Genomic DNA, 25,631 nt, shown 5'->3' with positions numbered 1-25,631 from the left:
TGTTCACCAAAAGGTGAATCTAAGTATTTTGATCCTTGGCGTATTATTAAAGTTATGAGGAGCGTTGTTATGCTTGCTGGAGGGGATGTTTGGAGCATGTCTCGTTTGGTAACGTGTACGAAGGGGGATGAATATGTCAAGTCTAAATCTCGGTATTTTCAGTCCAAATATAGTCACTCTCAAGGCAATCTTCAAAGGGATTATACATGTGATAAATTGAAATCTCAGACAAGTCTGCCACACAATGATGTTCCGCGGAGTTTCAACAACAAAGTTGTTTCCGATTCTTTTTCTCGTAGTACTAGAGCTAAGAAGTCACCAGCGTATCTTCAAGAATATTTTCTTAAGTAATTGTTTTCATTTCTTCTTCATTTAGTTCTATACTTGTTTTTTCATTGTTTTTTTTTATTTATCATTTGTCATTATTATAAAAGGAAGATGTGTTGTAATTTCTCTTTACGGTTTGCATTCAGTGTTGGGAATGAAGGGACATCAGCGGTAACGTGTTGCTCGAGCTGAGTCACAGAGTGTTGGTTTAATGCTGCCGCAGCCGCAAGTTTCCTGGTGGGTGTCTAATAAAAGTGAATATCATTGAACCCGCAGTATCTTTCGTTTTATTAGTATCAAAAGCTTTTTTGAGGTCCAACACCGAACACGCTGCCCGGGGGAAACGGTCACGTATCTGGTACTGCACATGGAACAGTCTAAGGATATTGTACGAGGTGTTTCTGCTCGGAACAAATCCATTCTGATCCGGGTGGATCAGCTGTGGGAGGACCGTGGCGTACCTATCCGCCAGGATCTAGTTATTAGAGTGTATGGTGTATAACCAGCCGCCTATCTAACGTTTATATTCCATTTTGAATGGGGCCACCGTGGATGATATTCCTAGAATGGAAACTGTCTGGGCAGATAAACTAGGGAACCCAGATGTTGATTTAAGTAGATCATCATTGTCTAAGAAGGTGTTCTTATCCGCCAACTTAAAAGCCCAACACTTTAAAACAGTTTTTATTTTATATTTTACACCAGGAAAATGATTTGCCTGGGGGGGGAGGGGGCCTGGTTTGGGGGGGGAACGATCACTGCCCAGGGTGTGCACTAGGGCCCGCAGACATGGTTCATATGTTCTCTGAAAGTAATAAACTTAATGAATTAAAACAGGGAATTTAAACATTTCTTTATAAAACTTTATCACAGGTAGTGTCTCTTTCTCCGACCATGATGCTACTTAGTGGTGATGAGACTCTACAGTTGGAATCAACATAAATCGGCTTTTGTTTTATGATAACTTCAATAATTTGTATATTGACTGCATCAAAATGGAAGGATGTGGATACCCCAACATATCAAGGCTGATATGCCAGATTGCTTTATGTATTTAAATTTGAGATGGGTTTGTATCAATATAAAGGCCGGAGGGCGAAGGAAAGGGGCATCTAAGTTTGGAGTCCGCTTATGGAACAATAGAATATGTGGTCCGTTATGTAATATGTATATGAATATTTGTTTTAGTTATCTTCTGTTCTCTGGATCATTGTATCTGCTGCTTTTCTGAGAAGAAATAATACTTTTAAAAACATTTTTTTTTTAAAGAAACTTATTTTTAAAGAACCTTCACATATTGTACATGAAAATTATTTATAATAGCTAAACACTATATCCAGGGCTTTAAGTGTGATGAAATAACTGGGGGGGGGGGGGCTCTGTCAGAGGGGCGTGGCTGATGTAATTAAGGGCATGGCTTAAAAACATGTAAGCTAAAAATCTTTGCTTACCATAGTGTGCGGTCCGACTGGTATTTTGCTGTTTCTGTCATTGCATCCAGATATATGATACAACAAGTAACATTACACCTACAACAAGCTGGAACTATTGGCTTTGTCAATGGTTGTTAGTTGCATAAGAGAAATAAGCAACAATTATGGCTTTGCTCTATATAATATTTAAAATGATTTAGTCCTGAAATGATGAGACTGTGAAAGAACCGAACAAATCTCTTGGTAGTGAAGGGTGGTTCTGATGAAGAGTTAAGATTTTTTTTTAACCCTGAGGGTCACGGCAAAAATGGAAAGCCCGGTTGAGTAGCTCGGCTCCTACTGACGGCGTTTGCCGGCGGGGGGACTCCCGACGTAGGAGCGACACTGCCTAGCAACACAGACACCGGAGAGCCCACAGCGCAGACAGGAGAACTGATGGCGGCTCGAGGCGTCCGGAGCAAGACACAATAGGCGGTACCTTAGTCTACACAACTTGAAACGAACAATAAAACGGACATCAACAGGAAAAAGCACGAGCTGCATACCGGTAAGGGGGGTAAATTAGAAGGTAGTAAAGGCACTTTATCAAAAGGCATTGTAACTGAGGATCAAAACAAAAAGCAGATAGCCATTACGAGCATGTTTCCAGTCAAAGGCACGATTGAATGTGACAAAGGGCAAGAGAAGATAAAGGGCACAACTGACACCTCGATCGAACCCCAACCGGCGCAGAATCATGCGTTTTGACCAGCAAGCTGTCAGTACAATCCCGGACGTGATGGCGGAAAGCTTCACTGGGCGGGTGTCATGGGGATCGAGCGGTGGGATAACCGTATTAGGCACGCCCGAGGCACGTTTAGATATTAACCGAGGAGGGGAAGAAGTTCAACCAGCCATAGCCAATACCCCGCATATGGCCCTAACAGCAGAGATGTCTGAGGAAGTAATAATAACGAGTGCACCAAACGGATCGGAAATGACCAACTCAACTGGCCTAATCTCTCCCACTGGAAAGGAAATACAGAGAGAAAAAGACCACGAGACGGGGTATTTGTCTCCAGATACTTAGGAAAATGCTTACTCCTTGAATGAGGAATCTGGGGAGTCTGAAAATCTGGTTTCCAGCACGAGCAGCAACGAAGAAGCAGATGAGGATACATCCACAAGCTATTGTAGTCAACAAGGGGAAAAAGGGTGCCCAGGAAAACTGAGGCTATCGGATGGAAAAGAAGAGTGGTCAGAGACAGAAAGAGAGAGCGGAAGAAGGTGAACTAGGCTGGGATTATTCAGGTACTCTTTTTTTTATGTTTTATTTATTGTTTTACTTCAACAAACAGTCATACATTGAGCAATGTAAAGAGGAGCAGAAATACTATAAATGAGAAACAGACAAATGGAAAATACACAAATAGAGGGAGTATCTTAAATCCATTTAGTAACTGGATCCCAGATTTTTGATCCATGCCTTTTTTCCTTATCCCCTTAAGCCTATACATAGCCATTTCTAAATGATAAACAGAGAGCAACTTACATTGACACTGATGAAAGGCTGGGGGTTCATTATCAATCCAGCGAGAAGTGATACAGAAACGGAAAACGGACATACAGATAAACCGGAATGCTTCTTCAGCCGTAGATCTTATCCCACACTAATCTGCTTGAAAACCAAAAATTACCAGTTCGGGAGAAAATTTCACAACAATCCCTAAATTATTATTAATAAAAGATTCAATATCGATCATAAAACACGAAAGTTTCTCACATTTAAAAAACATATGAATGGAGTCCGCATCCACCTCATCACAGCGATTACATCTTGATTCACCTCCAGCCTTCCACTTGGCTATCTTGGCAGGAGAGTAATAAAGATCGAAAATTGACATATAATGTTGGCTTTGAAGGGATCCGTTAAAGAGTACCTTAGTGGATAACTCAATTGATCTTCCCATATCAATATTTACTAAATCTAGCTTCCTTTGCCATTTATTCTGCACAAAAGATAAATCGTCTTCAAATTGATTAATAGTCATTTGATAAATTGGGCCAATTTTCTTTGCTTTCCTCATAGTTTCTAATATCTTATTAAGGTTCATACAGGAGTGAGTAAGAAGACCTTTCGATTCTAAAAAACTCCGGATCTGGAGATACTTGAAAAAGTGATGCTGTGGTAGACCATATTTAGTTTGGAGAGCTGAAAATGAAGAGAATTGAGCATCTTCGTATAAGTCTCCCAAAACCTGTATTCCTAGAAGGAGCCATTTTCTTGTGATTTGGTCATGAAAAACAGGAGGTAAGGCATGATTATTAAACATTGGAGAATAATAGCTAATGTCACCCAGACGGAGAATTTTTTTCCTAAATTGTCGCCAAATTGTAGCGCAGGCTAAAATAATCTTACATTTGTTTTTTTTGTAGTAACTGGGTTCAAAGATTTTGACTAAACATTGAGGAGCCACTTTGCCTAACAGTAATTCATAGACTGAGGGATAAACGGGATTATTCAGGTACTCAGATGATGTTAGGTAATGGTACACCCAGGAACATGAAACCACCTAGAAAACAACTAACGTGTTTGCCCGGACAGAAAGACACAGGATTCTACAGTCCCTCAAATTAATCAATCAATCAAAGCATTTATATAGCGCACTACTCACCCGGAGGGTCTCAAGGCGCTAGGGGAGGGGGGGGGGGGGTCCGCTACTGCTTGAACAGCCAGGTCTTAAGCTGCTTCCTGAAGGCGAGATGGTCCTGGGTCAGGCGGAGGTGGGTCGGGAGGGAGTTCCAAGTCTTGGCGGCCAGGTAGGAGAAGAACCTTCCCCCTCTGGTGGCTCTTCGGAAGCGGGGGACGGCGGCGAGGGCGTGGCCGGTCGATCGAAGCAGGCGTGTGGGAGCGTAGAAGTTGAGGCGGCTGTTGAGGTATCCTGGGCCTTGGTTGTGTAGGGCTTTGTGTGCGTGGGTGAGGAGACGGAAGGTGATTCTCTTGTTGACCGGGAGACAGTGCAGGTCTCTCAGGTGTCCGGAGATGTGGCTGCGACGGGGGATGTCCAGGATGATTCGTGCTGAGGCGTTCTGGATCCGCTGGAGTCTCTTCTGGAGTTTGGCGGTGGTACCGGCGTAGAGAGAGTTGCCGTAGTCCAGACGGCTGGTGACGAGGGCCTGGGTAACCGTCTTCCTGATCTCGGTGGGGATCCACCGGAAGATCTTACATAGTATGCGCAGGATGTTGAAGCACGACGAGGAGACGGCGTTGATTTGTCTGGTCATGGAGAGGGAGGAGTCCAGGATGAAGCCCAGGTTGCGTGCGTGGTCTGTTGGTTTGGGTGCGCTGCCCAGGGCGGGGGGCCACCAGGAGTCATCCCAGGTGGAGGGTGAATATCTCCGTCTTGTCCGAGTTCAGTTTCAGGCGGCTGTTCATCATCCACTTGGCTACGTCTGTCATCCCTTCGTGTAGGTTGGCTCTGGCGGGGTCGTTGGTGAGGGAGAGGATGAGCTGGGTGTCGTCGGCGTAGGAGATGATGTTGAGGTTGTGTTGGCGTGCGATGGCTGCGAGGGGGCTCATGTAGACGTAGAAGAGGGTTGGGCTTAGCGAGGAGCCTTGAGGAACGCCGCAGATGACTTCGGTGGCTTCTGATCTGAACGGGGGGAGGCGGACTCTCTGTGTCCTTCCGGCGAGGAAGGAGATGATCCACTCCAGTGCCTTCTCCTGGATTCCGACGTTGCTGAGGCGCTGCACTAGGGTACTGTAGCAGACAGTGTCGAAAGCCGCGGAGAGGTCTAGGAGGATGAGGGCCGCTGTTTCTCCGTTGTCGAGCAGGGCTCGGATGTCATCGGTGGCTGCGATTAGGGCGGTCTCGGTGCTGTGGTTGGCCCGGAAGCCAGACTGCGAGAGGTCGAGGGATCCGTTCGTCTCGAGGAAGGCGGCCAGCTGCTTGTTGACAGTCTTCTCGATGGCTTTTGCAGGAAACGGGAGCAGCGAGATGGGGCGGTAGTTATTGAGGTCGGTGGGGTCGGCTGATGGCTTCTTTAGTATGCGCTGAGTTTGGCGTGCTTCCAGCTCTCCGGGAAGGTAGCGGTGTCGAAGGAGGTGTTGATGATGTCCCGCAGGTGGGGTGCGATGACAGCGTCGGCCTTGTTGAAGACGTGGTGAGGGCAGGGGTTGGTCGGAGATCCGGAGTGGATGGAGTTCATCGTGCGGACAGTGTCTTCGGTGCTGATCGGGGTCCAGGTGCGGAGGGAGGTGGTGGGGGGCGGTGGTTCGGTCGTGGCGTGCGTCGGTTGAGTGCTGAAGCTGTTGTGTATGTCCGCGATCTTGTTGTAGAAGTAGGAGGCGAGGGAGTTGCAGAGGTCTTGTGAAGGGGTGATGTCGTCGTTTCCGGCGTTGGGGTTGGAGAGCTCTTTAACGATGTTGAAGAGTTCCTTGCTGTTGTGTGCGTTGTTGTCCAGTCGTTCCTTGAATGCAGTTTTCTTGGTGGCGTGAATCAGTTGGTGGTGTTTTCGGGTGGCGAGCTAGAGGGCAGTCATGTTGTCCGGTGTTGGGTCTCTGCACCAGGCTTTCTCGAGGGCTCTGCAGTTCCTCTTGGAGCTCTTGAGTTCGTCGGTCAACCATGGGGCTTTCTTGCTGCCGGGTCTGCTAGGCGGGGTCCTCAGAGGGGCGAGGTCGTCTGCGCAGTTGCTGATCCACTTTGTGGGGTTGGTGGCCGCTTGGCTGGGGTTTGTTGCACCGGTGGGAGGGTTCTTGCTCAGGGAAGTCGCGAGCTGGTCGGCTGTGATCTTGTTCCAGCTTCTGCGTGCAACCTGTTGCTGGTGGTGGTGGATCGTGGTCCTTCTGAAGCTGAAGTGGATGCAGCTGTGGTCCGTCCAGTGGAGTCCGGTGGCATGGCTGAAGGTGATGTCCTTGCTGGATGAGAACACGGGGTCGAATGTGTGTCTGGCGTAGTGGGTGGGGGTGGTCACCAGCTGCATGAGTCCGAGGTTAGCGAGGTTGTCCAGCAGGGTGGTGGTGTTGCGGTTGTTGTTGTTCTCCAGGTGGAAGTTGAGGTCCCCGAGGAGGATGTAGTCAGCGGAGGGGAGGGCGTGCGGGCTGATGAAGTCGGCGATGTCTTCGCTGAATTGTGTGCGTGGTCCCGGGGGTCTGTAGATGAGGGTGCCTCTGAGGGTGGTCTTGGGGTTGATGTGGATCTGGAGGTGCAGGTGTTCGGCGGGTGCGAGGTTGTCGTCGGTGTTGGTCGTGATGCGGATGGTGCTCCTGTGGATGATGGCGATGCCTCCTCCTGTCTGGTTGACGCGGTCCCTCCGGATGATCTTGTAGCCGTCCGGGATGGCGATGGCGATGTCGGGCGCTGAGGAGGCGTTCATCCAGGTTTCCGTGAGGAAGGCGACGTCAGGGGCCGTGGTATCGAGCAGGTTCCAGAGCTCGACGGCGTGTCTGTGGACGGAGCGGGTGTTGAGCAGGATGCACTTCAGGTGGCTGCTGCTGGTGCTCGTCTTGGTCGGTGCTGGTGTAGTGCAGGTCCGGATGCAGGTGAACTTGCAGGAGTGGCAGCAGAAAGGTCCGTGGGTGCGTCTCGGGGTGGCTTGGTAGCACCCCGGGATCCGGCCGGCGTTGAGTGCGTTGAGCTCGGTGGCGTCGTAGGTCCGGCGGGTGGGCTGGTGTCTGCGGGGGCCAGGGGACCTGGCACTGGGCGCGGTCCAGGCGCAGACGGGCTTACCTTTGGCGCACATTCGGCGCGCTTAGGGCGTGCCCGCTGCGCTTCAACACTGCGCGTTTGCCACTCTGCCATATGTGGAGAGTGGGGGGGGCGGAGCGAGGGAGGGGCAGCTGGGAGGCAAAAGGGTGGCGGCGAATGAGGGTCGAGGAAAGGAAGGGGGCGGGCCGCAGGGGGGCAGCGGCGGGGAGGGAGGGAAGAGAACAGCGGGAGGAGGAGGGGTGGCGGGAAAGGAGAGGCGGGAAGAAAATAGCGAAGCGGCGGAGGCCTGAGGGCAGTCCCTAGCAGGCAGCGGGCAAGAGGCAGGGGCAGGGATCAGACAGGCAGCACGGTGACCTGGCCCCCGGAGACGGTGCGATGGCAGGGTCAGGGGTCAGGCAGCCGGCAGCAGGGAGACCTGGCACGCAGGAACGTGCGAGGCAGGGGCCGGAGGTAGGCAGCAGGGAGACCTGGCAGGCAGGTGTCAGGCAGCAGGGGGCCCTGGTACACGGGGACCGTACGACAGGTGGAGCGACCAGGAGGGTCACAGCTAACTGCCGTGCGGTCTCAGCCTTATGTGTCCCAGTGGGAGGGAGGGGCAGCTGGGAGGCGGGAGCGGGGCGGCGAATGAGGGTCGAGGAAAGGAAGGGGGCGGGCCGCAGGGGGGCAGCGGCGGGGAGGGAGGGAAGAGAACGGCGGGAGGAGGAGGGGTGGCGGGAAAGGAGAGGCGGGAAGAAAACGGTGGAGCGGCGAGGGGGGAGGCCTGAGGGCAGTCCCTAGCAGGCAGCGGGCAAGGGGCAGGGATCAGACAGGCAGCAGGGTGACCTGGCCCCCGGAGACCGTGCGATGGCAGGGTCGGGGGTCAGGCAGCCGGCAGCAGGGAGACCTGGCACGCGGGAACGTGCGAGGCAGGGGCAGGAGGTAGGCAGCAGGGAGACCTGGCAGGCAGGCGTCCGGCAGCAGGGGGCCCTGGTACATGGGGACCGTGCGACAGGTGGAGCGACCAGGAGACCAAATCGTTTCTGGATGAAGTAATACAGGAGAACCGACAAACCCAGATGGCTTCAAAAAAGTTACAAGGCTCAATTAGGAAAGTTGTGAAAACGTGTACAGAGATTACGGAGAGGCTAAATATGGTGGGAAATCGAACAGAGGTGCTAGAATCCACAGTCGATAGCTTTAAAAAACAAGCAACATTGCAAGAAAGTCCTCTGCAGGATGTAATGTGGAAGCTGGAGGAGGCAGAAAATCGGCAACCCCGCAACAATCGAAGGCTGCTAGGAATACCGGAGAATAGTGAGGGTAATGACATCAGGAAGTTCACAATAAATCTGTTAAAAACTCTCTTCCCGAACTCGCACAATGGGACTGGGATAAAGAAATCCAACGGGTACACAGATTTCCTCTAACTATAGCCAGTCGACGCTCGAACGACCAATTGTATCCAAGAGCGATTTTAATCTTTTTTGGGAATTTTCTTCTCCGGCAAGGGGTGCTCGAATTGGCGAGACCTAATAAGAAAAGGAATTGGGAAAACTTCTCGTATTTTGTCAAACCAGATTTCACGCATGCTACAGTGGAGAGGAGGTGGCGGCTTAGACAGCTGAAAAGGGGAGCTAGTAATGACAATCGCTAGGCAGTTGCAAAATGGACATGGACTTAAGCTGCTATCCTCCATCTACTAAGTATTATGTAATTACTTGGTCTGCAGTTTGTGTTGTTTAATAATAACAAAAGAAGAGAAAGGGGGGAGGGGGAAGCAAAATGAGAGAAAGAACTGAACATTTGTAATTAAAAATGTAGGGAGGGCGTTGGGTGGGGTGAGGATGAGACAAACGCTATCAAAACAGGCTCAGGAGTGAGCCTGATTGCCTATTTTCTAGTGGGGGGCAGAAGTGAGGGGGAGGGGAGAATCTCAGACCTGGGGTAACGGTGACTCAAGAAAAAAACATAAATGCTGATATAGAAACAATAAATAAAGGGGGAAAGTATTCAAATGGAATCAGGACAGCGAGGATATTGAAATGCGTACTAGGGATGGGAAAGTATCAGTATGCCTAAATTGAAAATTTTGACTATCAATATTTGTGCCCTTGGTCTACAATCAACGGGGGCCAATATCCTCTGTGTACAAGAAACACATATCAAGGGGTCTCAAACCTATCTACTAAATAAATTGGGCTTCAGGGTGGTTATGGCCTCAACACAAGGAGTAAGGACAAAGGGAGTTACTATATTGGTGAAAGGGGTTGGGGTACAATGTACTCGATCTTCATCCGATAAATACGGACGATGGGCTATCACAGAGTGTCAACAGAATAATGGAGCGAAAATGACTATCTATACAATATATACTAACATCAGCGATGACCCAGAAGTACTGGATCACATATCTAACAAGCTTGTTCATTGGCCTCTACCAGTAATAATCTGTGGTGATTTTAATCTTCACTTACCAAGTGATTGGGCAGACGACTCAGATTTTCAGTATAAGGGCAGGAAGCCAAGAGTATTTCAAGCATTTAAAAATGTATGTCAAACCCAAGGTTTGATAAACTGCTGGTAAGCAGAACATCCAAAGGATCCAGCATTTACGTATGACTCCTATCCACATGCATGCCATGCAAGATTAGATAAGATTCTGGTTTCTAATATACTAGTCGCTAGCCGTACAATAGAAAAGCTACAAAGGGTACTAGCTGACCATAATCCTCTTCTTTTTACTATTGAACTTGGTTCAACTAAGTATAATATGAAAATATGGACGTTTGAAGGAGCACTATTGGTTAATGAGAAATACTGTGATTTCATGCGGCTGTGGATTCCCAGATTTTTGGGAAGATAACATTGGTAGCGCACCAATCAATATTGTCTGGGATGCCCTAAAGGCTGGGATTAGAGGTGAAACACTTCGATTTTCATTAACTGCTAATAAAAAGGCCAAACAAGATATGAAAGTACTTCAGGATAATATAGCTGTCGCTGAGGAAGGACTAATAAAAGCTGTCCAGGAGGGAAGGGAAGTTGAAAATAAACTAAGGCAGGTCGCAATTGCGAAAAATTGTATTATTGATGTATTAACGGCAAGGGCCATAGATAGAGCTACAATGCATAAGGAACATTTTTATGAATTTAGTGAACAGGTCGGACTCCAGCTGGCGGTACGCACCCGAGAACAAAGCACAGCTAATTTTATCAAGGTTATTCGGGATCCAGAAGTGGGGCTAAGGACAGATCCTGACGCAATTAGAACCGCGTTTCATAGATATTATCTGGATCTGTACAGGGATATTGATATACAACAGGAGTCAATCATGGATTATATCGATCAAGATAGATTCTTAAGATTAGAGACTAATGATACAGAAACTTTGGATGCTATTCCGCAGTGGGAGGAAAATCTTCTTTTAATAAATAGTCTTGCTCCAAGTAAAGCGGCAGGCATGGACGGGATTCCCACTGAATTTTATATTACATTCGCCACACAGTTAAAAGGGATACTGTCGCACATATATTTCAGAGGGGACACACTCCAGGATCTTGGTCCATGGTCAAAATGTTTTTTTGTTTTTTTTTTTAAACAAAGAACCTACTGAACTTGGGTCGTATCGTCCTATAACGTTAATACCTGGGGACTCGAAAATTTATGCTAAGCTATTAGCTGCCCGATTAGCCCCGCATATACACAAAATCGTATCTAAACAACAGCATAGGTATATCTCAGGAAGGGCGGCAACCGATCATATCCAAAGGGTGATCTCATTATTCGACTGGTCGGAGGTTGCAGGAGACCCTATGGCATTTATATTATTAGACACTGAAAAGGTTTTCGATAGGGTGTCCTGGAAATATCTCTGGACTGTTATGGCAAGGAGTGGTGTCGGGGGACCTTTTATCAAAGCAATACAGATGTTGTATCAGGACCCGTCGGATGTCGTAATGGTTAATGGGTCTGTATCTGAACCGCTGCCCATACTCGTGGGACGAGACAGGGGTGCCCGTGCTCTCCTCTTTTATTCGAGTTATATATTGATCCGTTTATTCGGAGACTAGATAACGGGTTAATTCCACCCATTTGGATGAGGGACCAAGCCACAAAAACGTTGGCGGATGATATCTCATTGGTTACTAGTGACCCTTCGAACCCAATTAGGGTAATTGAAGAAAAAGCCAAAATCTTTGGTGAGATATCAGGATATAAACTAAATCAAGTAAAAACTCAGATTATTCCCAATAGTAAAATTGAGAGGAGAGATGAACGAGTAACAGAGAAAGCTATTTATCTGGGTGTTAGTATAACCGCCAAAGTAGAGAATCTAGTTAATAATATCATCCCATTAATGAAACATACAAAAAAAGATATGATTCGGTATAATAAGCTCCATTTATCTATCGGGGGGAGATGAAACTTGATTAAAATGCTTTTTTACCTAGATTTTTATATTTTTTCAGAGCAATTTGTTTGGAATTTTCTTTGCAAATATTTAAAGATATAGATAGTATGTTTTCTAGGTTCTTATGGGGATATAAGAGATCCCGTAGAGCATTATGATTTATCACCCTACCTAAAGATAGAGGGGGAATGACATTGTCCAACCTCAAACTATATTATTGGGCCACTACACTGAAATACTGTATTAGTTTATTCTTTAAGACAGATGCAAGAAATGACGGGAATATTCCAACACCACAAGAACTCCTGTTAGGTGTTGAATCCAGAGGATGCTTGTGGTGCCATGTGAACAACAGCTACTTTAAGAAAGTTAGATTTAAGTCTATATTTGGCATCTATAAGGTCTGGAATAATACGCATAAATGATTGGGTATCAGACGATTATCTCATTATACGCCAATCCATGGAAATAATATTTTCCCAGGGATTTTTAATGATACATGTATGGAAAGATGGGTACAAAGAAGGATTACACACCTTGGCTATTTTTACTCTATCTCAGGATTGAAATCTTTTGAGGAATTGCAGATGGAGTATAATCTAGTTCATTGGGAGTTCTTTAAATATTTACAAATTCGAGATTTTCTTTGGAAAAAAGGTGGTGGGGGATAAAAATGTCATACAGTCCTGTTAATGGAGAATATGGCTAAAAAGATAAAGAAAAAAATGGGAAAATATGGATAAATATATTACAAAATGGCAGGTTAAACTTGGGGTCTCGTCGGAAACTATCCACCACTCTTTCGCATTATTTCAATCCTATCTAATGTCCACAAAACTGCAGGCTCAATATTATAAAACCTGCTTTTTTCTATATTACACTCCATGTAAAATCGCTAAATGGGGGACAGGAAAAGGAACAACATGTCCTAGATGTGCGTTAATCGAAGCTGACAGCGTACATATGTTTGCTTCTTGTGAGGGATTAAAGAAGCTAGTGAACGATATTTCAGTCTTTCTATCAGAGGAATTTAACACAAGAATAGAAATCTCTGTTGATGAAATTATGCTAGGTATATCTAACTCAGAACGTCCAAAACACATGCATGGACTGATATTCGTAGCAATGGCGGTTTTTAGATTATATATAGCATCAGCTTGGTTGGATCCAAATCCACCAGTGTTCCAACAATGGAGATCTCAGTTGTTGGCTGTCTGCAGTTTAGAGGTAGCCATATATAAAAGAAAGGGGCACAATAAGCATAAAAAGGGACTCACAATATGGGATCTGTTATTGAAATGGTCACAAAAACAGACAGAGAATGAGTAATCCATGTTAAATTGCTGTTTAGAGCCATTGTATATTAATTTCTGTACTAATGGAAAACCTTTTTTTTTCTTTGATGTAATATTTAGTACAATGAAAAACACTGGAATCTTGTTTGCACTGGGTAGGTCTGAGCTGGGGGTGGGGTGGGTTAATGGAGTAGGTGTAAATGCTCAAAATATAATAAAAAAGTCTTTAAAAAAAAAAAAGGAAAGCCCGATTGAGAATACCGGTGCTGAGCACTGGCAGGACTCGGACAACTTCAAACCCAGACTATATCCTTTCTAAGATTTACAAAATATTTTTTGCAGGATTCACACACCTCTTTTCGTTTGGGTCGTTTTGTGGCTCCAAGGCTCGCCTCTAATCGTTGTTTCACAGACTTGGCTTCTCTATATAAATCTTCATCCACTCCAAAAGCAAGTTCATGGGACAATTATTTTCTGCATTTTTCTAAAGCGCCTTCTAGAAAAACCCCGACGTGTTTTCGTGTATGTCCCCACTCTAAAACAAACGCGGACAGCGTACATTCCTATGCAGACAGCGGGGCTTCCGGCTGAGCCTGCCCAAGTAAGTATACAACCTTCCGCTCTGGTAAAGGTGTTCCATGTAAGGCTGAATAACGAAGCTTATTATTGTTCGTCACCCAAACCAAGACCTACCCTGCCTATGGTTCCCTGAAAAACTTCGGGGGTGCATGTTTCTCTGTGTACGCTGCCGGCAGACCCCTCTCCGGGATATAAATTACTAAACAGGGCCCAGGGACCAGCAGCACGCGTTTTCAAGAGGAATTACTCAGAAGTACGCAGAGATAATGCCTTCCGTGTAGCCGGGACAACTGCGCATGCGTACAAATTTCAGCCAAAATTCTCAGGATACCTAAACTACCGTTAACAGTATTTTTTATTTTATAAAAAAAATAATACATTTGATAAAAATAAAACACATAAATGCCTTACACTTACCAATTAAAGTTCTCCGTCTCGCCTTAATTCGGGAACGCATGATACCTGAACTGCTAGTAACAAGGGTTTTTATGTGTTCTTTTTAAAAAGGAAACAAATGCCTTTCACTTACCAGTCAGATTTCTAGGTCTCGCCTTAACTGGGGAACACAGGATATGGAAACTGCTGGGAATAGTGTCATTTGATCATGGGGCCCCACCTGCACTGGCGCTGGTTTTTAGAATCGAATTTTCCCAAAAGGCACGCCTTCCTTCCTCAGACTATTGCACTCCAGCTGGTTTAAACAAGTTGAGATCATGTGGCAGGCTGCCAATGGCAACAAGGGAGCGAATATTGATGCAATCCGAACTTTGACACATTCCGAATACGATCCGTGCTTTGAGAGTTTTTTAATGTTACAGTTTTAAAAGTATACGTATCTCAATCTGGCAACAATGCCAATACTGAACTAAGAGGCAAATTAGGTATTACGAGGATCTCTCAGGGTGGTCTGGGTTGAACCATAGCTGCCAAGTTTCCCAGGTCCATGCGTGATGTAGTGCTCCAGTCCAGGTTTTGTTTTTGTTTTAACTTGGGACTAGTAGTAGTCCTTTTTTATAATGAACTAAACAAGACTGCAAGTTTCAGAATTCAAAGAACAAACCTGGACTGGAGCTTCACAACAAGCATGGACCTTTGGAAACTGGCAGGGCTGCTGACTTTACACATTTAAGCTTGTTTCTCCTTTCACTACAACAAATACTGAAACAAGAAAAGCATTCGCTGGCAGCTAGAAACGAACAAACACCAAGCAAGCAGTACATTAAATCAAAGGTGGGTAAAAATAATTTATATTGAATGAAATATCAGCACTTGATGGCAAAGTGCAGCTGCATGACTCAATAGTAGCGTATTCTAATTAACTGTAGGTGTGGCAAATATTGTGATACAATGCAAATGCCAAAATGAATTATGTGTTTACTAACAAGTAGACTAGAAAGTCTGCAGTTTGCTTAAAAAACACAAGAATTGCAAAGTGTTTTTTTAGCACACTGCTCAGTGTCATTGCCCACCATTGTTTGCTTACTGAGCTTAAGGCAATGGGGTTCACCCTTGTGAAGGAGCATTTGGAGTAGAAGCACAACTACCGTTATAAATAAAGCCACAAAATACAGAAAAACGGGAATAGGTTGCTTAATATTTCTGAAAAAACTGCAAGTGAACTTCTTTCTGGGAGTGTGAATAACAGAGGGTGTGTGGGGATGCGCCCCCTTCAGAAGACTCCACCCCCCCATGAGGGCGTGTCCCACAGTTTAAAGACCACTGGTCTACAGGGACCCCCCCTGCCCCCTCCTCCACATACATTCTTGTTCTGGGTTACGACGAATCACAGGCTGCGACGAAGCTCCTTGCCGCTCGTGATCTCCCTGGCCTCACAAGAAAGGTGTGCGAATATATCTGAGACACCGGCGGTGGGCTTAAAGAACCCCAGGAGCAGGGCCGGACTAGGAACCAAAACTGGCCCTGGCAAAGTGCTCGGCCGGCCCCCCCTCCCCACTCGGGGGACGTCGGGGGTGCGTCCGAGCTCTTTGCCGGGGCCGGTTTTCGGATGATTCTGATGCAGGGCCGGTTTTGCAGTTATGCTGCAAAAACGGCCCTGTAACAAAATCGGCCCCCAGGGGCCCAAAACAGGCCCCCACCCTTGCGGCGCACCGGGGGATTGCCCGGTGCCCGCTATGGCCAGTCCGGGCCTGCCCAGGAGTACAACGCAGAGCCAGGGGACTGCAGAGTTATACCGGCTGTGGTACTGCAAATCCGGACCCCGCTGTTTCACAGATATCGAGGTCCAACACTCGTGTCACAAAATGTCGTCGTACCATGACGAATTTGGTATCTACGGACCGGTAATGATTAGGACATTATCCCTATGCATTTGCGTCACGATTGAGTGATGCTAACACCTTTAAATCATGGTGTCTGTCCCGAACCCTCAGACTCCATTTTGTAAACGGCATCCATCTTATGACTTGCCCTCATATAGTCAATTGATTAAGACCGAGTTTGATCTAAAAGGACACGTCCGCCGTAGCTGACTTCCCCATGACCTGGCCAAAGCTGACTCCGCTGCCTCCAGCCAAACCTGTTCGGGCAGCTCCTCGCCCAGTGGCCGAGTAAGATATCATCAAGGGTCAACATGCCATAAACCATTCACTACCTACAGACCATGTTTTCCATACACATACACCTGTCCATGATTCTTGTTTATGACCTGCTTTACGATGGGAGGGTGCCCAACCTTATTGGTGTTTCATCGATATCTGATGGGAATTCTGGATCTGGCGGGGTAATCCATCACAAACTGGACATCTAAAATATGTGCTGACCAGCATGACTTCGCTCTTTGTATTATTGTAGAAATATGTGTATAGCCATATCATGAACTCAAGAATTCTTGCCTGCAGCTGTTATTCATGTATATAAGGAGAAGGCTGGTTCTGTAAAAACGAACAGTCTCCTGAGAACTTACGGCCCGTGCTGTCGTACTTCTAGGACACATGTTACTTGGTTGCAGCCAATAAAACTTGGTCTCTGACTTCACCTAGAAGACTCTGTGTTTCTGTGGTCCGGAACAGGGAGAACTCAGAGGTCCCCGGGTGTTACCCCTGGCACCACCGGGTTCCTAAAAACCCGGCACCTCAGCGGTGACGGTCCAAGCCAGATGTTCGTGAGGAGCTTCGTGTGAAAATTCCGGAGGACGGCCAGCCACTTCAGCGACCCCTGTATGTCGACGTGGTTCTGAAGGTCTTTGCTGCGAGGTTCCCCGCGCCCCGACGGCTACGAAGGACTGCTGCCCTGACTATCGCCCTGTTTTGGACCCAGTGATCCTTGGTAGAGCGAAACGATAGAAGAGTCTTCTAGTGACGTCACCGATCTTCAATATTCAATTAAGTATAAGTGGAGCGTCTCCCAGTCCTTAGTTTGGTTCTTAGTTTTGGTATCCCAGAGATACGGTTTGTATTGGTTCTTGCAAGCACCAAAACCGAGGGATTCGTGTATTCACGACCTTATCATAATCAGATAATCCCTTGAAGTTTGAAGCTAGACTAGTGAGCGAAGATGCCTGGTCTTAGCAGACTTGGAAACTTGTTTTGTCTTGGTTGTAGTAGGGACTCCCGATTAGAGGATTCGTGTCCGGTTCCTCCGATTGGAACTCCAACATATGAGTTATATATAAAGCACGGAGTAGGTCCTATCACGTATAATGAAGTGTGGATAAAATACACCCGCAAGGATGGTGTTTTAAAATGGCCCCAATATGGTAGTTTTGACTCAGAAGTGTTAGACAACCTCGAGGTCAAATTGTTCAAGAAGAAAGCCCGGCCGGCGATGTTTGACTCTTTTCGCTTATGGCGCAAAGAAGCCAAACAGAAAGAAATAAAATTAGCAAAGAAAAATAAAAGAGGCATGTCGATGGTACAAGCTGCCATCGCATACAGGGATAATGAGGAGGAGCAGGAAAGTGAACAAATGCTCAGAAGCAAGAAACTAGCAATAGATAAATGCTACCCGATGTTACCACATGAAGGACAAGATTCAAAGGATACACCAGAGAAAGATCCATTAATGTCCCATTTATTGAACTCACCACCCCCATATACATCGAGTATTGTTGGACCCCCGAGGCGTATTGTTATACCGCGCCCTGGCGCGCGAAATGCAGCTCTTGCACAAGCACCAGCTCCTCTTCAGCTGGTTCCTACTTCTCCGGTGCAGCCTTCTCAAGGGCCGCCGCCTTTGCTACATACTCCATCTACTTCTACGACTTTGCCTACTGCTCCGACTATTCACTATGATACTACTTCTGCTACTACTTCCACTTCCTCTGCCATTGCTTCGACTTCCTCTTTACATCAGCCTGTCTTTTCTGGCGTATCTGCCTCGCTGCAAGCTTCTCCTTCTGTCAGACAGAGAGTGGCAAGTACTGTCACTGGTCTATTCTCACCCTTCTTTGGGTCGCCTAAAACGACTCCTAAAACGGGATGTAGACAGTTGCGTAGTCAACTACCCGACTACGAGGAAAGAGAAGTGCTAAATGAGTTAGCACGCAAATGGGTTACTGACACTGCTAAATATGATGTTCAGTCCGTTATGGAAGTTTTCCGTCAGTGGGATGCGCCCACTCAAAGATATGTATTTGAAGAGATGTGTGTATATCTGTGCGAAGATTTGGAGACGAATGATCCCAAACGCAAAATGCAGGAATTATTCCGCATGCGCTTTAAGTTCTATGAAGGTATGATTGTAGGTGCCGATGTTGAAAAAGCGATAGATCTGTTGTTATCCTATAGGAGTAAGGGAAATGTCTCTAGATCATTGTATGAAGATGACGTGTCAGATAGGAAAAAGGCGCGACAATACCCTATGAGAGAAGTTCCTCCAGTTTGGAGGGAAGGTGATGCGAATGCGCAACCACCTATTCCACCGCATTTTCAGCGTGTGTGGGTTCATGTCCCCTGGAAAAGATCTGAAGTTCTAGCACTCAAACAGACACTACCTGATCCACGTAAAAACCCAGCTGGATATTATAAGGAGTTATCACAGACTGCCAGCTCATGTATAATGAATTTAGCGGATGTAGACCTGTTGTTTGGGAATGTTTTTCCGCATCCTTTATGGAGTAAAATTCGTTATGCAGATCATGATCAAGAACTAGGTGACTCATGGGCTAACATTACTGCTACCGATGCTAGACAAGTTGGTGGTTCTAAACCCGAGCCTTTAATAGCAGAACTTCCCAGTAGGATTATCACGTACATGAAAATATTGATGCCTGAATTGCGCGTAAATTGGGACAAGCTATCTGCATGCAAACAGAAGAAAGATGAGAATGTGTCTGACTTTTTCACGAGATTTGAGGAGACTTTCACCGATCATAGTGGTCAGGATATGGCTACCGAAGGTGGCCAAAGATTGTTTGTAGACAAATTTGTACATAATTTGCTTCCTGAATTGTGTAATAAATTGAAAGATTCAGAGAGTGCTTGGGCTGTTTCCACGTCAGCGCAGATTTTAGCCACAGCCCAGTACTACGAAAATAGGCGCAAAGACGAGCTAGATAAAGCAGACAAAAAGACGAAAGAATTAAAAAGTAAAGTTCTTCTCCAGCAAGCCTATCCGCCTCGCACTCCTAGTCAGCCCAATTATCAGCAACCACAGCAGTATTCGAGAAACGCGCAAGGAAACGAGTTCTCCCATCAGCGTTCTCCGTATGGCCCGAATCAATGTGCATATTGCAAAGAAGAGGGTAATTTCAAAAGTAATTGCCAAGCTCTTGCACGACGTTTAAACGGTGTTTCCGGTACAAGAGGTAGAGGTGTTCAACAAGCTCTTAGAGGTAGGGGCCGTGGAAATTTCCCCCAGAATACGAATTCTTTTCCGCCTCAAAATTCCATGAACAGCTTTGACCAACAGAATAATATGTCTTCCAGGTCAGCTCAGTACTATGCAGATGACTATTACGCAGAGAACGAGAATGAGGGTAATAATTGCTAGGACAGCCATGGACAAAGAGAGGGAGTTGTTTCAGTTCCAGTAGATCAGAATGGACCTTATGTCGAGGTGATTACATCCGGGGTGTCGGAGCCATTTCTGCTGGATACTGGTGCTACAAAAAGTTCTATTATGCACTCAAAACCTCCTGGCGCACCTTTGTCTGGCGAAATGAATGTTTCAGTAGGTTTTTCTGGCGCCCCTGTTAAAAACCCGATCTCCAGTCCCATGCCCCTTTCTGTTGGCCCATGCGAATTAGAAGCACCCCTCATTCTTACAACAGGTTGTGGCGAAAATGTGTTAGGTTTGGATTTGTTAAAGAGATTATTTGCAACGTTGTACTGCTCCCCTTCGGGAGTACAACTTACGGTAGGAAGAAAAGTAATTTCTCCAATGTATTTGGCAAAGGAGAATATTCCAACAGAACTGTCATCTCTTCCGGATGAACTTTGGGCAAATGGTTCTAATGATGTAGGTCGTTTGGAAATAGCGCCATATGTCATAACATTAAAAGCTAATGTTAAGTTACCACGCATTCCCCAATATAGAATATCAAACGAATGTGAAAAGGCTTTGTTAGCGATCGTTTACGATCTGATCAAGAAAGATGTAATCGAGGAGACAACAGGCAACATTTGCAACAGTCCTGTTTTGCCTGTCTTAAAGCGTACCGATCCTTCACAGCCCCCTGTGTACCGATTCGTGATCGACCTAAGGGAAGTGAATAAGATCGTTGTACCACAGTTTCCAGTCGTCCCCGACATTACTGCCTTATTGACAATGGTTCCAGCCTCAGCCAATTGGTTTTCTGTGATTGACCTGAAGAACGCTTTCTTCAGCATCCCGATTGCCGAGGAGAGCAGAGATATCTTTGGCTTCAATTTAGGAGGACGAAGCTTCCGCTTTAAACGTGCTCCTCAGGGCTACTGTGAAAGTCCATCAATATTCAGTCAGGCCCTGAAAACACAACTAGATACGATTGTTCTGCAGGATGGTGCAACTCTAATTCAGTATGTGGACGATCTGCTGATCACTGCAGACACCGAAGAAGTTTGCAAACAAGCAACATTGTCAGTGTTACATCATTTATGTGACATGAAGCACAAAGTCTCGCTTTCCAAATTACAATTTTGTCGACAAGAAGTAACCTACTTAGGTCACATCTTATCGAAGGAGGGAAGGAGACTGACCCCAGAAAGAATACAGGCAATTGCAGAACTGAGTGTCCCAAGGACACAAAGAGAAGTGCGTGCCTTCTTGGGCATTACATCGTACTGTAGACAATGGATACCGAACTTCTCACTGTTGGCCAACCTTTGCTGGCATTAATGCGTAAAGACACACCCAATCCTTTGCCTTGGTCTGAAGATTGTCAGGCGAGTTTCCATGAGTTGCGTGAGGCATTATGTTCGGCTCCTGTATTGGGCAACCCCGACTACAGCAAGCCTTTTACACTATATGTCCATGAGAAGGAAGGTTGCGCATTATCAGTCTTGACGCAACGCTTTGGGGACAAACAACGCCCATGTGCGTATTTCTCCGCGACTCTAGATCCTGTAGCTAAGGCATTACCAAGTTGCTTGAGGGCCACTGCTGCAGCAACTGTCTGTATTCGACAGTCTGCTGGGCTAGTCATGAATAATACCCTGATTGTTATGGTCCCACATGCAGTAGATATCCTACTAAACAGGACGAAAACACAACATCTAACTAGCGCTCGACTGTCCAGCTATGAACTGACACTGTTAGCAAGTCACATTCACATAAAGAGGTGTGATACACTCAACCCTACTACGTTATTACCCATTCCAGCAGAAACAGATGAGGTTGAAAAACATGATTGCTGCTTTAGGACAGAAGAGACAAAAGGGAGAGTAGACTTGCAGGACACTCCCCTTCCTGAATGTAACGATAATTTATGGGTTGATGGTTCATGTTTCAAGTTGCCAAATGGTGATACGACTGCAGCATATGCCGTGACAACATTACACACGATTGTAGAGACAGCTCGCATCCCCCAGAATTCTGCACAAGCAGCAGAGTTAGTCGCACTCACAAGAGCGTGTGTGTTGGCGAAAGGAAAACAAGTGAATGTGTACACTGATAGTCAGTACGCCTTTGGCGTAGCCCAGTTTTGGAAGATTATGGCGTGAACGTGGATTCCTGACATCACACGGTGTGAGAATTCAACACGGCCAGCTAGTACACGACCTTCTCGAGTCACTGACCTTGCCCCTACAGGTTGCGATTGTGAAGTGCAGCGCGCATAGGAAAATCCGAGATGATGTTGGCCGAGGGAATGCATTTGCCGATGAGGTCGCGAAAGAGACTGCAAGGAACACAATGAGTCGGATGTATGTTGTAGGTCCTGCTAGATGGACCCCTGACATGGGTATGTGTGAGGACACCATCGAAAGCGTGAAGTCTATACAAGCTGATGCTACAGAGAAAGAGGTGAATGAATGGAGAGAAAGCAAGGGTAGGTTAGACGCGAATGGTTGTTGGGTCGAACTGTCAGAACATCAGCGATGGTTGTTACCTGATGCTTATGTGCTCGCAGTGGTGACGATGGCCCATGGAATGGCACACATCAGTGTGAAAGGAATATGTAAGCTGTTGGCCCCAGTATGGCAGAATAGTGGTATCCCAAAATGTGCAGAGAACCTGGTCAGAAATTGTATGGTGTGTTTGAAGCACAATCCCGGTAGGGGAACCCCAACCGGTCATTTTGCACCTCCAACGTATCCGTTCGAGGTCTTGCAACTCGACTTCATCCACATGGAGAGGTGCAATAACCTGAAATATGTCCTTGTTGTCGTTTGCGCCTTCTCCAGGTGGGTAGAAGCGTACCCCCTTAAGGACAACACTGCATTGTCAACTGCCAAAGCCCTTGTCAAGGAATTCTTCCCTAGATTTGGCATGCCTAGAATTGTCTGGAGTGATAACGGAAGTGAATTCGTGGGACGAGTGATGAAGAGAGTGTGTGAGTGTCTAGGCATCCGCCAGAAGTTCCATGCTGCAAATCATCCCCAATCGGCAGGATTGGTAGAATGCTATAATGGCACGTTAACATTGAAACTGGCCAAGATCCAAGCCAGTACAGGTCTCAAGTGGCCAGACGCCCTGCCTTTAGCACTCCTGTCTACCAGGATGATTGTCCATTCCAGATTAGGACTTAGCCCACACGAGATCGTGTTCGGGTGCCCAGCAAATATATGGGGAGTACCGAGGCCCAGGAGGCTCAGTGAAATAGAGTACCCTGCACTGTTTGACTATTTGCACGAACTGACAACTAAAGTGCATGCTTTACATCAACAGGTCCACAGCTCCTCTCCACCGGCGTCTGACGATCCAGGCCACGCCATCGAACCCGGCTCCTGGATCCTGATTCAGAATTTCAGACGAACAAAGAACGAGGAGCCTCGCTGGACCGGACCTTTCCAGGTTTTACTGTCCACCCGCTCTGCAGTACGTGTCCTCGGGAAGAAACACTGGGTGCACGGCGCCCATTGCAAAAGGGTCCCGTTGCCCCTTCCACATGACCGGTGGGTCCAGCAAGGAGTCGCCGACTCCGAGACAGAGCTCATACCTCGTTTTGTCCCCTTCAGCGATGCACGATTAAAAGTAACTGGTACCGACAAAGAGAGCGATTGCATTTTGCAAGGATCTGTGCCACTGTCAAAGCAGTTGGACACTACCGAACCTGAAACATTGTTTAAAGATCACACCGTGTCTGGGAAAGAACGATATACTGTGGAGAAGTGTGGCTCACTGGTTAGAGCAGGCAGACCCTGAAGCAGAGGTCAGACCCGGGACCAGGGTTCAATTCCCGACGCGGCAGGGTCTTGAGCTCAAATGTCCATGGACTTGATAATTCTCGCTTCGGTGCCTGACCTAATCATGGGTTCACACTCTGCAACTCTGGGCATTAAGCTTGCTTAATCTCCACAACGGCCCCCCGCGGCGGGATGCCTGGCTTTCACCTTGGAGATGCCCTGTAGGGGCTATCTCACAGGGAAAAGCCAGGACGGGTTCCCAAGGCAAGCGCGGAGATACCCCTTCAGGGTCGATTCAGGCGCTATATAAGAAACATAATAATAATAATAATAATAATAATAATAATCTGAGGAACTGACATAATCAAATTAGTACGATTTTCCCCTTTTTCCCCATGAACTATTTTTGATTTCACAGCTCTCTCGCCCAGGGAACTAGCTCATTTTTGATTTTCGAACCGCCATCCGGTTCTGCTGCTAAGGCCGCGGTTGAAGTCTGAGGAGTGCAGCCGGAGACGCCTAGGTCAACGTTTCTGGTCGGTCTGAGGGAATTACCCTGGACTGGACAGAGCGCACATCTTGGCAGAAGCAACCTCCCACCGCGGGCAGCAACCAGAGGATGGAGTTTTCGAGGGTAGAGAGACCTGCTAGACACATGAACTTTAAAACGAAAATATGCACTGTGATGGCAACAAGGAAATTCTTGATACTATGTATTTTGATGACATGTAGCACAATGATGTTCTTGATTGGTTATACTTTATCCACGTTTCAAGTCACCTTTGTAAACAACACTCAGCCCACACCTCCTCCAACTGTTTCTTTACACTCCTTTCACCCTCTTCCTGAACACGAGTCTGCCAGAAGACTAGAGTTTGTAAATAACTCCTTCATCCAGCTCCTACACCAGCACCAGTCTATAATGAACACCTCAAATTGTTGGATCTGTGGACTCATGCCACACACAACAGATAAGGGCATCCCATACTTCATCCTGCCATTCAGTTATTATGGTTCTCTGTGGGCTTTCCAGACCATGTTCCTGTTCGCCCTAGAACAATACCCGCCCCGTTCCTTGGAGAGCGATTCCAGCAACAAGGCACTAGTGATAGGAATAAGAAATATGAGTAGGGATGTTGACACGTATCAAACGATTCCTAAAGATGAACTCACTCCCTACAGCCGTTGGAATGTAACTAAATACGGGATCTCTTTGAATAAAAGCCAGAAAACGAAGAAATCCTCCCCAGTCTGGATAGTGCCCCACCGAGGTCACTTGTGTCTGCAAGGTATTGGCAGGGATCCCAAAGCACAGTTGGGAAAGAGCGTATGCACGGAAACATATGTGTTCGCTTCCCGAACTTCCCCTCCATTCTTGGCGGCTAAAGGCACCTATTTCGTCTGCCATGACAAAGCCTATACATGGTTGCCCCCTGACTTCTCGGGCACATGCTCCATCTCGTCTCTGCTGCCACCCACCTACACGGCCGGGGCAGATTACCATCGGACAAGGACAGTTAGGGGTGTCGTGAGTCAAGACGACACTGCGGGTCAGGAGTTTGGAGACTTCGCAAAGGGTTTTCTGCCATTTTGGGGGCCCATGGTGAACAGCAGGAACATTCGACAATTGACGAGAATAGTTGAATCCGCCGTGACTGAAACGGCCGGTGCCCTTAGCAACCTAACAGCTGAGCTTCAGTCGGATCGACTTATGACCCTTCAGAACAGGGTTGCCCTAGATGTCATACTTGCAGACCGTGGTGGTGTATGTAGTGATCCAATCTAGTTGCTGCATTTTCATCCCCAATAATGCTCCGACGGTATACCAGGCCATCTCCAAATTACACAAAATCTCTGACTCCCTTCACATGGAGAAAAGGGACTGGTCTCTGCTATGGTGGTTCTGGGAACTGAACTCTGCCTGGGGATGGAAAACTCTGATCTTCATCGGGATGATCTTAGCCATTCTGTTTATGTTCTGCCTGTTTGTGCAGTGCGCTCCTGCAATATGTGGCCTCTGCGCCACTTCATGTGTAAGGAAGCCTGTGTCAAGGGACGAATTGAGCAACAGAATGATGCTACAGCAGCATCTCCGTGAATTCATCAATACAGATTTGGACTCAGATTAGCGTGAGTTATTGCCTAATATGAGGGCAAAAGGAGGGTCTGTGGTACTGCAAATCCGGACCCCGCTGTT

The 25,631-nt window shown here is 46.8% G+C and overlaps 1 protein-coding gene across 3 annotated transcripts in view; it reads right to left on the bottom strand.

Moving 5' to 3' along the window:
• ACSM3 (acyl-CoA synthetase medium chain family member 3) overlaps positions 1–25,631 on the bottom strand; it is a 599,327-nt gene that overhangs the window by 473,608 nt on the left and 100,088 nt on the right. Inside the window, exon 1 of one of the 3 annotated variants that reach the window (XM_086940798.1) lies at positions 14,242–14,410. The exons of 1 other annotated variant lie outside the window; for it this stretch is intronic. The gene's annotated coding sequence lies outside the window, so the exon portion shown is untranslated. Of the gene's footprint in view, positions 1–14,241; positions 14,411–25,631 lie in introns of those variants that run through there. One more of the 3 variants, XM_086940800.1, reaches the window with a different exon arrangement.

Source organism: Lissotriton vulgaris, chromosome 10, assembly GCF_964263255.1.
Source record: "Lissotriton vulgaris chromosome 10, aLisVul1.2, whole genome shotgun sequence".
Taxonomy (NCBI): Eukaryota; Metazoa; Chordata; class Amphibia; order Caudata; family Salamandridae; genus Lissotriton; species Lissotriton vulgaris.
Note: the sequence above shows the minus strand (reverse complement) of the source record. Positions and strands in the feature narration are given on the sequence as shown.